Genomic DNA, 13597 nt, shown 5'->3' on the forward strand with positions numbered 1-13597 from the left:
AATCATTCGAGAATAAAAAAGGCTCCTAACTCGAGGGATGAACCAGTGTTTTGTCTACACATAACAGAATTTGTTAGCATGTCACAAATACACATCATGTGTTTCAGTTTCTTTGGTTGAATCAACAAAAAATGTCAGCTTGACTCGACACGCCTAAAAAGTTATTTCTGTACCAGGAAATTAAGTGTCACGGTTCTGGGTCATTCTGACCCAGCTTCTTCAGTTCTTTATATTTTGGTATGTTTCTATAGTGTTGATTATTATTCTAGATTAAGTGCAGCGTCTTCTGCCTCCTCGTAAGTTGTTTCTGGTTTCCTGTTTTACTTTGGAGGTTCGTGTCTGGTGTCAGTGTGTGCGGTTTACTATTCCCCTGTCTCGTCAGCTGAGATTTCTCCCAGGTGTGTTCCCCTCCTGTGCCTCATCCCTTGATTACTGCCGTGTGTATATTAGCCCTGTGTTACCTTTGTTCTCTGTCGCATCGTTAATGTCTACTCACCTTCATTCTGTACTCTGTTTTCCGCCTGTGTGTATCTGCCTGTTAGTTTGTATTTTCCCAGTTTAGTTGGTCCACTGTTTACCGACAACCTGCTAATAAAGCGGTTACTTTGAGTTCTACTTCGCCTCACGCTGAAACCTGCATTTTGGGTCCTTCTCTCCTTGCCTGCCGTTACACGAACATGACAATATGATTCTGAAAGAGCCATTAGCTAAAAGCTCGGTGTATCTAGACACAGTGTGCACGGTGTCCTCAAGAAATTGAGGCCATGTATGATGAGTATATTTGGGCAGATCTCCAGGTACTTGTTCCCCAATGCTAATCCCAGGCTCAATGGATGGTAGCAGCAGAACCACGGGGTGCTCCTCAAAGAAAAAACAGAATCGATGGTCAGAACTGAGCAAGGATGAATGCAGTGAAGACATAGAAAGCATTGAAGGAAATCTGCTCTGGAGTTCAGCAATCAGAGGCTGAAGATCCAAAGCATTCAGTCAGGACAAGCCAAAGCCTGGACTCAAACTCCAGAGTGCCATCAAGGGCCAGTCTGATGGAGCTTGAGTGGATCTGGCAGGAAGGATGGGATAAACCTCCAAATCCAAGTGTGCAAAACTCATACTCAAGAAGACTCAAAGCTGTAATGGCTGCCAAAGGTTCCGCCTCACCGTCCTGAATATGGATCCGACAAGTTTCCTGAGAAAATTTGTGAACATTTTGCGAAGCATATTTTTACTTTGTCAATCAGGGTTATTGAGTCTAGTGAAAAACACAGTTTAAAATTAAATCTGGAGGTCTGGGGGCTTTCCAAATCCGCTGCGTGCGCATGTTCCATGTGGGTTTGTTGGTGTGCAAGTGTGTGATTGTGTGTGTGTAATCCCCTCCAGCCGTTTCCCCTACTTTCCTTTCGCTCAGTCACAGGCCTGGGAAGCAGTCGTGGGGGGGATCTCTCACAGCCGCTCAGTGTGTGCGCGTTTGTGTGGTGTGTGTGAGTGCGTTTAGCGGACAGCTGTGTGGACGGCCGGGAGCAGCCGTTACAGCAAGGACCCACACACACACACAGCCGTCTCATCACGACATCCAACTCTATCCCACCCTCTCCTCCCCTAATACTCTAATCACTGCTTCTTCTCTGTAAAGGGAGATGTCAGCTGGACCAAGGAGATCACTGTGTGTGTGCGTACATGTGTGCGTTTGTGTACACGTAACCAGGTCATTTGTTAGGTCGGGTAAAGAGGAAAAAAATGGTTCTCCAGTATGTAGAATGGTGCTGCAGACTTCAAGGGTTATTGTACGAGCGTGTGTGTGTGTGTGTGTGTGTGTGTGTGTGTGTGTGTGTGTGTGTGTGTGGTGGGGGTATGACCACCAGACGGCAAAGCGGTGACCTCTTTCCAAGTGTATGTGTGGGTGTGTTGGCTGAGACAGGGTCACATTACATGGTTGACTAAGTGTTCATGTACCATTTACCATCTTGTACATGTCAGCATGTGTGTGTGTGTTTGTGTGTGTGTGCATTTATCTTGCATCTGTGTGGGCAGGGGTTCAACCATGAAACATCATGAGCTACGATGATAAAAAGCTAGCATACAGATACAGGGTCCAGTCAGCAAAGTTTAGACAACAATTTAAAAAAGTCACATTTATTCTTTTTCTCGATTCTTGTTTTGCATTTCTTCGGTCTGATTGGGTCTGAATTGTAAGTCTTTTCTGGGCAGCACCAGTAGACAGTCAAACAGGTGGTGATAATACACTCAGGAGGAAGTAAAGTCAAACCTTTTACTTTAAACTTTAATTAAACAATTAAACTTTATTAAAATCAAAAGCTCAAAGCTGAAGAAAGAAGAGGCCTCTTGAAATTTCACAGACTTTTTTGTCACTGCCAGTGCCGCTGGCTGCTTACAGGTATAGTTGAGCTGTGTTAACGGAGTCAAATTAACACGTTCCCATTTTTAAAATAACTTTGGCAATAAACAGGATTCGGGACAGGAAAGCTTGGAGAAAAACATACAGTAAATGGCCTTTGGGCAGGTTCAGACTCAGGACTCTGCATTAGCCTTAATGCATATAGCTCACCTGTACAATCCAGTGAGTTAAACATAAAAGGAGGATTTTTCCACATTTGCTATGAAAATATTTCGAGTACCATCAACAGCGTCAGTGGAACAGGTGGCGATACAACCATGAGTGTATAGAAATATTGGCCAATCAAAAGCCCACATACAACAACACAGCACACACTCTGACGTCAAAGAAGGAGATAAAGGTGCAGACGTTTGATGTTGCAACACAAACCCTCCGTTTTCCTCGTCCACACCTAAATACAGAATTTGAATTTTTCTCAATTTCTTCAATTTCTCCTCTTGAATCTTTGGACTTTTCCTAACGATCTGTTTTCAGTGATACAAACACTGTTTATGTGTGGACAACAGGCCAAAACTCAGGAAAAAGACAACGCAGACAAAACAATAGCTGTGTACATGTGGACGGGCCCTCAAAGTGGCCTGGACAGCTTATGATTTTATAGCTACCCATCAATCCATCTTTGTAAACGTGTATTAAATTCAAGGAGCCCATGGCAAATGAAAAAAAAGGAAGTTAAGCATAACAAACACCCTGCTAAGGCTTAACTAAGTAGATCTTTTAAGGTTCGGGCAAGTTTTGCAGCCCCATACACATTTTTGGGGGTCAATTATTGCCTAAAAATGGTTGTGTTCATAGTAGTTGCAGAGCAGCTTTTATCTCCCTTTGACACCACATCTGTCTCAGCATTGCTACCCCAACTCTACATTTTGCACATTTCTTGTTGCAGTAATGTCCATTAACTGCTTGCTATTTCGCAGCACAGACGGGAAGCTTGGTGTGGGAGTCTTCGGGGTGGGGGACAGAGGGAAGAGCGCGACCCCAGTGTTAGTGTTGGTGCTGCCACAGGGACCCAATAAAAACAGAGCTGTCAGGAGTGCTCCTGACTGCTAGGCTCTGTGTCAACCCACAGACCAAATAAACAGCAATCAGCGTTGCGCTAACTGCTCTGTGACAAACACACGCACACACACACTGAAACCCTACAGCTCGGTGAGCGAAGCCATGCTCAAACACAGCAACCACACGCATTGCACAGAAGGGCATGCTTATGTGCGCACACACAAATCCACACGAGCACAAGCATGCACACGAATGCATACACACGTCACTCACAAGGCCAAAAGCAAACAAGCCGGGGAAGTCTGTCTAATTAATGTTTTGAATCTGGCCTCTGAGTGATGTAATGACAACACGTAAGTCATGCAGTCATAGGCTCTCAGCACAGTGAGCGTGTGACTTCCCACAGAGCTGGATTTGACTTCCAGTGGGTACAACACACCCACAACATCTCACCTGCGACATTCATGATAATCCGCAGGTGGTTAAAGAAACATTAAAATTATGGTTTTAAGATTTTTGGTTTATATAATCCAGATTTTCTGTCAAGAAGAGACACTTATCTTTCATGTGGGTTGCACTACCTTACTGTCTGTGTGTGACTCTAGAGGTCAGTGAGAAATACTGCAATGCACTTTAGTATCACTGCTTTTGCCATTTTACATTAAGTAATGTCAGGTGCACAATGTGAAAATATAAAGAAATTAGAGAAATACAATACAAACCTGTATGTCGGCACAGTGCACCCGTGCATAATACAGGTTATTTTTACTTTATAGGAAGACAAACAACCAGTGTTGGTTAAGTTACTTGAAAATAGTAAATAGTTACTAATTTCTGATTACTTCTCCAAGAAAGTAATCCTGTTAGTTTACAGATTACTTATTTTCAAAACTAACTAGTTACTTTATTACTTAGTTACTTTTTAAAAACATGATTTACAACCTGAATAAGTAATAAAGCAATAGACCTTTCAGCCCAATTCTATTTTTTCTGCATAATCCGTCATATAAAATTGAATCAAATGAAAAAAGTCTCTTTTTAAAAATTGTTTTATTAGCGTTAATCTTTTAAACTTTATGCACATTGCATCAAGCAAAAATTAAATTATATGCAACTGTCTTTGACTTGAAGAAATGTGTTTAACATTTAAACCTATTTTCTGCATATTCCAGGATATAAAATAAATAAAAATAAATAAAATCAAAGATTCAGCAGCACTAAGTCCTGTGGCTCTTAAAACTATTTTCACCCGTTTAACAGGAGTGGGGCTGGTGGAGGTCAGCTCGGTGCCGCAGCGGTCATGTCAGTGGGGGGATCCGTGGGTTTCTCTGTGAATTTCACATTCCTGTGGCAGCGTGCTCGGTGCTTGCTCAGATTTAAAGCGTAATTTTTCGCTGTAGAAAGACGTTTTCTTCCCACGCAGCGTGTACATCAGACGCGGAATCAAACTCAAAGTAACGTCAGTACGTCCAAGCCTTAAACGCTGCACGGTCGTACTGCCACGTCATTGTAATGAGACACTCTCACAAACAAAATCACGGTTTAGTAACGCAGAGTAACAGTAACCTAATTACTTTTTTCAACAGCAATCCCTTACTTTACTCGTTACTTAAAAAAAGTAATCGGATTACTTTAGTTAGTGCCCATCTCTGGTGTTAACACAGCGCTATAGTAGTCCCAGAAGTGGACATCCTGCCTCCAGATGATGAATGGATAGTAGCATGGTGGAAAAGGCGACAACAGTTTTGATTGTAAACGACTGTGTGATCAAAAGAGATGAAACACCACACCATCTCAAACAATTACCAGTTATACTCACCTTTCCTCACCTGGTTGTGGTCATCAAAGAACGAAAACAGTCCCTGAGTGAGTGGATCGATTTTTCTATTTATGATATGCATCATATTAGGCTCAGTGCAAGAAACTGCAATCTAATGTACTGTTTAAGTAATGTTAGGACTTACTGCAAAATGTGCAAAAATAATAAGAAGCCAGTGAAAAGTGAGACACAGTTTGTTTAAATTGACTTCCTTTGTGTGTTTCCAGCTTTCCAATCTGAACAGATTCTGGTTCCAAATAACCGCTCGGCCTCGTCGCATACCTCTCTGCCTCTTTGATTAATTTAAGAGCAACAGCAATCTGTTCGCTTGATATGAAACCCCGTAACCATCCTTCACAATCAGTTCTGTGAGACATTCATAGCACGTCTTCAAAGGTATGGTACGTTGTGACCGGATTCTCAAAAAATGCTTCTCCGTTTAAAGCAGACCTCAAGGAATTTCTGAATGGGGTGTGCCACATTTTAATGCAGCCCCCATGTACAGCAAAGGGATCAGACATCACAAGTCCCAACTAATAGATGTGATTGTTTCAAAATGTCTGCGCAAAGCCTCTGAGAGTGGGCAGACAGACAAAAGAGCTCCCGAGATCCCTCTGTGATTGAATAAGCACAAGAAGGGATTGGTTTTGTAGCTGCCATAACAAGCCTGCAGATATGACTGAAGTGGTCGCATCTGAATAGGCCGAGCAGACAGACAGCAGAGGTTTGGCCTGAGAGAGAGCGCTATAAGAAGAATAGCAGATGCTGAAGATGAAAGAACCGCCAGGCCTTCACTGGAGGGGGTCTGTCTGAGACATATACACAGTCGCACTCTGCATGAGTTTTGCTTTCTTCAGTGCAAACCCTTCTCCCTTTAAATGTGTTTAAAGTCTGTTTAAATTGAACGAGATGATGCGCTAGCATACATAAAAGCACGCGTAACGGATCTGCGCAGCCACTCGAGTGCGGCAACAAATACGCCGATTCTCTGCATCATTAAATGCAGAAATACCATTTGATAAAACAATCTCACCACATAGCCCGTTTGTAGCTTTCAATCATAAAACTTTAAAGCAGTTTCAGAGAACCCGGTCAGAATTTCCACAGTTTTCCTTGCTCACATGTAACACACAGCAGGAACGAAACCTCACTGCCGGATGACTCTGTGAGGTTTAGCTGATGGGAGCTCGAGAGAACACGCAGGAGGCGGCACACATGGCAGCCACTTGCTAACGGTGAAAGTACTGGACCGTTATCATGCATGACTCTCACGTCTTACAGATGTGGGGAGCTGGGAGCTTAATGCCCAATGCTGTTTTCTTACATGCCCGTCTTTTATGTGATGTCTAGAAAAAAAGGTAAAAATCTGCAAGCTAATTTCTTTCCATGATGGTGTGAACAAATTTAAATTGCTTGAAAACATGTAAGTCCTTCTCATTCTCATCTCTTTTGGCTTACAAATGTGAGAATGAAAAATGAATGCTGCAAGCCTTCATTTAAAGTGTTACTTAAACATTTACCAACAATCAGCTCGTACCTACATAGCACCTTTCCTCTCAGGTGAGCACTCAAAGCATTTTCTGTGGCAAGTCTCAATCAACCAGTCATACACTTATATTGATACAGCCTAGGTGCTTTGTACTTATACTCAAACTGCCATCCATCCATTTTCTACTGCTTATCCAGGTTTGGCCGTGAGGGCACAAGTCTCTTCCTGATCACCAAGGGGTATACGGAGTCATTCACAGGCCAGCCGAGCGATAAAATCACTCCAGCAAGTCCTGGGTGTGCCCCAGGGCCTCCCCCTGGTAGGTCTTGTTTCGGGCATGTCCCAGTCAGATGCCCGGACCACCTCAACTAGCTCGTTTTAATGTAGAGTAGCAGTGACTCTACTCAGAGTCCCTCTTGAATGACTGAGCTCTTCATCGGTGGAGAGCCAGATTCTCCTGGGCTTGGAGCTGAAGTGAAATAAGATTTAATCACACCTACACCATCAAGTGTAATAGAAATGTGCCGATAATGCCAAACGCATGACGGGGTATGCTTTACACATTCACCTAGCAACCAAAAGATCCCTGGTTTAGGGATCTTTGGGGATGCGTCAGGAAAGGTGTAAAAAAGCATAAGGAGCCCCTTCATATATTTCTCTTTCTCTTTATTGCCAGTGATGGGTTGAGTCATCTCAGCTGAGTCTTTTCCCTACGCTCTCCCCTGCTGATGCTGAAAGGCAGGCAGGCAGCACTCCCTGGTCGCAGCACAACAGCCCAACCGCCCAACCGCTGGGATCTACCATTTCCGTTGGCGTGCCTCCTGTCGCAGTCGCTCCCCTCCTACACACATAACACACAACCACAACACAAATAACTACACACCGCTGGCCCCCTCTGGAGAGATCAATTTCACAGGATCGCACAGCGAGCTCCGGTTCCCAGGCGCTGCTCACGCGGTCTGCAGACCCAGACGGTTTCTTCACACAGCCTGACTCCTGACCCTCCATCATTACGGGGGGTCAGAGGACCAGCAACCCCTCGCTGCAGCAGGAGAAGGCGGGGGGGCTCTGCTCCATTGCTCCATCCAAACACTGCCAACATACAGGAGGGGGCCCATTTAGTTCTCTCGCTTTCTCATCCCGGGGTCAAATGTCAAACGTTAAAACATGTTTCGACTGTTCAAGGTTGTTATCGAATTAGCGAGTAGAAATGAGTGATTAGAAGTCTGTGTGCATTAGGAGTGTGTGCGAGTGTGTGTGTAAAATGTGTGAAAGCCAGTGTTGTTCACCGCCTCACATTTCAACATACCTTCATGTCAGCCACATCAGGGGATGAGATCTTAGTCATATCCAGCCACAAACAATCAACTTCTCAGGCTACTCCCGACTTCTGTCACATGCTAGCAGCCTGTCCTTTCTCTGATCTCAGCTGTCATTTTTGTACGTATTCCTATAATATATATAGCTACCACAGTGTATGAAATGTCAAAACAGGTCAAGATTAACTGTCTGCCAAGGGCACAGGGACCGTTTGAAAGTGTGACCGGGTCAAACTCAAAGCGAATAATCACCTCAGGCCGAGATGAAAGTTAAATAACTGCCTTTGTTCTCTTCGACTTTCTTTCTCACTGTCTCCTCTCACAGTGACCACCCACCAGGAGTTTCACTGATTCCAGACATGAGTCACACCCAACCCACTCCCCCCGCCAAGAAAAAAAATCCAGCCGCTCCACTTCCCATTTTGTCTCCAGATTAAAGTCACACAGCGCCGATTGTGACCAGCAGGTACTTTCTGATTTGACTTGACAGGATGCAACAAATGGGAGTCAAATATACGGAGTTCTTCATCCCACCCACCTGTTGAATTTAGATATCAAATGTTCCAGACTGAGGATTAGAGCACCAGCTAGAACATCAGAGAGCTGCAGATGAAGGGGTGTGTTCAGGTTGTCTGTGTTTCCTGAGCAAAAAAACTTGATCCTTGTAACATATGTCCACCAGCTCCCGATCTGAGGCAGGTGCCTTCACATTCAAGCTCTCTGGGAACTCTTTCTAAAACAGAACAAACTCACTACTCGAGTCAAGTGAATATCCTACATGTTTTCTATTTCTTAGAAGAATTGTTGCTGTATTTGTACTTTTCCAACAATTGCACTAACAATAAGACCAATCCTCCTATCATGACTGTGGAGAAAGTTTCAACTTGGAATTTCATGCTTCCATTTCCTCTTGTACATTTCCAGCTATTACTTCTTCCGCCTTCATTTTTCAGATTCACTGGAAGAGAGGAACACCATCAGCAACTCGTTCTTGCTGTAAAAATGAGAGCAACACCACATACAAGTTTAAAAGCGTAGAGTACATAGACTTAATGCACAAATATCAATCACTTACTAGGAGGATAAGGAAACAAAAATACATGTTTAGAATCATCTGTGAAATCTGACTTTTACACTTTGTACTCCGCTTGCAGACATCAGTATATAATACCTGAACTTCGGCCTGTCTTGAATTCTTTGTTTGGCTGTAATAGGAACAATGATAGGCTGTGTGGGAAGAGTGGTGGGTTAGTGGATATGTGTATGTCACAGACTCTCTGGCTGCGTTGTCACTGCTATGCTCTTCATGTGAGTCCACCCCATGCTAATGTCTATGAATGTAAATGTTGGTGCATATTCACTAACATCAAGTATGTATTTATTTACAGCTGAAAAAAGCCCCCAACCACTGCACTTAACACTATAAGTGAGTATGAGTAGAAAGTTTTCCGGAAACAAATGCACCACAATATTTTAATATATTGTTGTTGTTGTTTTCTTAAAATACTTGGATAAAAATCACGGACTGCTTAAAGTCTAGAACCCATGAACAACATCAAATGCTGTGTTTCCCCCTTTGAGATGCTCTGCTAGACTTTTACTGAAGCCACCTTCAGCTTGTTTGGCTTCAGTTTTGTCCTCAGTAAATCTACTGGACTGAGATCAGGTGGCTGACATGACTTTTTGCAGACGTTGGCTGAATCTGAGCACAGAGTACAGTTCTGTACACTTCAGAGTTCCTCCAGCAACTTCTATATCCAATACCATAACACTGCCTCCACCATGTTTGACAGATGATGTGGTTTGCTTCGCTTCCTGAGCTGCTTCTCCCCTTCGACATATTTTTCTCTTCCATCATTCTGGTACGAGTTCATCTTGGTTTCATCTGTCCAAATGTTTTCTTCATGCTCTTTTGGATGTTTGTAGACTTTGACAATGATACATCTACCTCCTTGAGCGTGTGCTTGACTTGGTGAGACGTTACGAAGCTGTTTTCTCTCAAACATCGAAAAAGATTCTGTCATCTTCCACTTTAGTTGTCTTCTGTGGTCTTCGAGGCCTCTCGGTGTTGCTTAGCTGGCCTGTTCATTCATTCTTTTGAGGAATGAACCAGAATGTTAAGTTGGCCACTCCTGAAGCTTTTGCTATCACGCTGCTATTTTCAGCCTAATGATAGCCTCCCTCACTTGCATCGACATGACTTTGGACCTCAAACTGAGTATTCCAGGGAAACAAAAAAAACAGATAAAAAAGTCAACTACCCAGCTGCTTTTGTTCAGTCAACCTGAACCCCATAATAATCATGTGATTTAAAATCTGCTGAATCAAAGCTGCAAAAAAATTATATTTTAATGTCCAAAAACTCCTGGAACTAAGCACATAAATAAGGTAATAATATAAATAAATGATGCTGCACAGCAATGCTCAATATGTTGCTCTACGAGTGGTGCTCTACATCTGAAACAAGTGTTTATTCAGATTGAGAGAAAATCAATCTTATGGACCTCAAGAACAATTTTTAAGAATTAGGAAATTTTCTGTTTTTCTCTCCTTCTGTGTGTTTCGGTTTCTGTGTGTGTGACAGAGAGAGTGTGGGAGGCTCTCCAACGCTTCCCATGGGGAAGCAAGACAGTGATGAGTGTCAGTGGGTCAACTTTGACACGTCCTTCACTTCCTCAATCCGCACACACGCTGACTGATGTGTTGTGCGTTGTGGAAAGGGGAGAAGAATACGAGTCAAGAGGGGTGAACGAGAGGGCCCGTCAACAAAACTCACAGGGCAACTAACAATGATTGACACGCACAAACAATGCGACCACGTTCAAACCCCCCACCCTCCTGAAAGACAATGCCAGGGTTTCACACACACTCACACAGCCCTCACCCCTGCCTTACAAACAGCCCACCCTCTTAAAGACACTCACATTCATTAACAATGTCTCTCTCGCTCTCACCCCCTGTCTCGCTAAGGGACAATAGTCGGGTGTCATACATGTCTGGAGCAGAATTAGCCGTTGCTTCCTCTCCCTGTCAGGAGAAACAAAGTTAGCCTTCCTCAGAGCTCCGCGCAGCTCTATTTATAAACAATAACAAGGCTCACCCTCTGCAGGGCTTCACCAGAGAGCAGCTCCACGCATTGTTTCGAGCGGATGAACATCTGTCTGTGGCTAATGTGCAGACGCCGCAGATCCTCAGCTCTGAGTCAGTGAGGGGCACACCTTCAGAAACTTTATCACTTAGTTTTACCTAGAAGTCCTGCAAGTTAACGCGTTTAGAGCTCCACTTTTTTGGATGCTTGAGCTCCATTCAGAATTATGAACGTATAAAGTTTGCAGCTGTCATGTGTTGAGGGTTTCTCTGGCACACATAAAGTTTGGGTTTAAGGCTCCTGTAAGCCTTTCTTGTAGACAGCACAGACACCGAGGTGTTCTCATACTGCTCTCCAGGCTGCTTTGAGGATGTGTCACGCGTCTACAGAAAGGCTTATTCTTCTTTTCCCAAAGTCCGGCCAAGTTCCATTCCTGAATGATTTCAATTTAATTTCCTTTATATAATTTTAAAGATAAATTATAGAGATGTGGGTAGCGACTGACTTTTTTCCCCCCACAGTCTCAGATTCAGCATCCAATCTTGCTGTCCAGCACATGTGCAGCTGTAACACAACCTTACATCCCGCGGACCACAGCAGACCCTCGTGTACTTGCGAATGAGGAAAGAATAACTCTGGCATTTAAGGGATATGTAAGCAGGATTTTGTGACATCGCAAATGGAAGTCAGTCATAGTCGAGTACGCAGCTTACACAAACTTCTGATTCAGAACAGCACCGTGCATCCAGCAGTTTAACTTGTAAAGGAAATATTGTTTTGAAAAAATGAATTTGCTTTCAAAAATATTTGTACGGTGCAAAAAAATTATGTTTTTCAGACATTTTCTGAAATAATAAATCTTTTGCATTTTTGTTTTACTTTTTGTGTCTAATTTCATTTTTTGTCCAGCTCCATTCTTGACATTAGAATAGAATTATTTCATTCCTATTTTGAACAAAGGCCTCAGTCACATCGGTCTTTAGACATTTCAACAACCGTCTGGCAACCCTTTGCCACTGGGTAGAAAATATGTATTCACTGACAGTTTGGGAGATTGATTTTCAGATTCCCAGTCAGGCAGACCTCAAGCTCAGCCAGTGAAATTGTGTATTTCACAAATGGGTTATAAGCGGTTGCTGGAAGTTGCTGGCAGGATCTTGTGTGAAACTGGTATACGGTGCCACACCTAAAGCTTTGATTGATAGATTGATTTAGTTGCTAGCAGGTTGCTGGAGCAATCTGATAGCAACCACTGAGAGGTTTTTGGTGACGCACCTTCTGTGTGACTAATTTCACTGAGCCACAGCCAGTTCCCGTCCATAACTTGGTTGGGGAATGCTCACTTTACAGTAATGGCAGGAGGTCTCTAGGAGGAGCACGTTTAAAAAATAAACAGTGAAGTTCATTAGGTAGCAACAGTTTTATACAGAAATTCATTCTGATGACTCGAGCTGACTCCAAGGACGCAGCCTTAGTTGAGGGATTGCTTCCTCTCAGTAAAGTTACACTGTATGTGTATCTTTTAACATTTTTATTTATTTCATTTTAAGGCTTTAAATATGTTTTCAGCACTTCCAGTGAATCAAGTCAAGACAACCAGTAATCCTGCGAGAACAATCGCTCCTCTGTTTCTTCTCAGGACCTTCCCACTCATGAAGCTTATTTTAGGGCTTTATAAACGCAGGGATGGGATGAGATAGAGAAGACGCGCAGATTAAATTATTAGCCACCAGCTGAGTGAGTCAGGATTTTATTTTTATTCTTTTTCCCAAAAGGAGAAGATGATGAGCAGCTTGAAATTAAATTAAGAAGTGATGATTTGTTGCGGCTTTATGATTTAAAGGAGATTCTTATAATTCCTCAAAACCTGATGAGATTTCTTTGTAATCTCAGTTTGTCCCTTTTCGAATAGCGCGACTGTTTCATACTCAACCTTGTTAATTAATTGTGTTTATGACTTTTGTGCGCATTAATATAATTAGTGGGAAACAGACCTCACCTTCACCGTTGCATCTGCTGGCAAAGTTCGAGCAGAACATCGGGAAGACTTTAGCACATTAACAGTTTTTCGTGACTTTGTTTTGTTAAGGAGTAACCGAGAGTTCCTGAATGCGAGTTCAGCATCGTTCATCAAAGTCAGTCTGTCAGCGCTGCAGTCCTGCTTGATTTACGCTCCCAGCCACATAAGCTCTGTTCAGGAAGTCACATCTAAATAAACCAATACAACTAAAAACCCGATGACATGTGGACCATTGTATAAATATCTACAGCCGAAGTAGCGTAATGCAGAAAATACAGGCGGCATGCAGCACCGAGCTGAATTTGTTGGTGAAATCTCCCTTTAAAACAACTTCAAAGCCCGAATGTGCACAAATACTTCAAACATTTCCTTCTGGTAAGACAGTCTAGACTCAATTTATGTCTGCACTGATTATATGTAATTGCAGCCCAAAAAAAGAGGAAAAAAACC

Source organism: Simochromis diagramma, unplaced genomic scaffold, assembly GCF_900408965.1.
Source record: "Simochromis diagramma unplaced genomic scaffold, fSimDia1.1 OVJJ01000753.1, whole genome shotgun sequence".
Classification (NCBI taxonomy): Eukaryota; Metazoa; Chordata; class Actinopteri; order Cichliformes; family Cichlidae; genus Simochromis; species Simochromis diagramma.